This window comes from Penaeus vannamei, chromosome 21, assembly GCF_042767895.1.
Source record: "Penaeus vannamei isolate JL-2024 chromosome 21, ASM4276789v1, whole genome shotgun sequence".
In the NCBI taxonomy this organism is placed as follows: Eukaryota; Metazoa; Arthropoda; class Malacostraca; order Decapoda; family Penaeidae; genus Penaeus; species Penaeus vannamei.
In genome coordinates this window covers 38,800,856-38,801,213 of record NC_091569.1, presented here as the reverse complement: position 1 = coordinate 38,801,213, position 358 = coordinate 38,800,856, and the positions used below count along the sequence as shown (strand labels likewise).

The 358-nt window shown below is 34.4% G+C and overlaps 1 protein-coding gene across 4 annotated transcripts in view; it reads right to left on the bottom strand.

The window, feature by feature from the left end:
* Positions 1 to 294: 294 nt before the first annotated feature.
* The window catches only part of Clc (clathrin light chain), a 30,926-nt gene continuing 30,862 nt past the window's right edge, over positions 295 to 358 (bottom strand). For all 4 annotated transcript variants that reach the window (XM_027353569.2, XM_070136152.1, XM_027353570.2 and 1 more), the window contains one exon: positions 295 to 358. This exon is cut by the window's right edge and continues 858 nt beyond it. The gene's annotated coding sequence lies outside the window, so the exon portion shown is untranslated.

Here is a 358-nt window from a genome sequence, read left to right as displayed (position 1 = left end):
ACAAAAGCAACAAACAAATAATAGCCAGTTTCTGATTTTACTATGTAAAAACACCTTATATTAGGGCCCCATTCAAATAATTGGGAAATCAATTTTAGATTACGTCCCACAGGCCTCATCCACCCTTCAAAGAAATGTATGAAAAGCATCAGAAGGCAAACTGAAGCTGTAACATAACCTGAAAAAAAGGGTGCAAGAATAACTTACCAATTACAAATGTCGAAAACACATGGAGGTATTCATAAGCATTACATATGGTCTCCACAAGTTTAGGGGAAAACAAACCTCAAAACATTTTCATCACTGATTTAATATCCATACCATTTACAATATGAGGAATGTCTGAACACAACTGTTT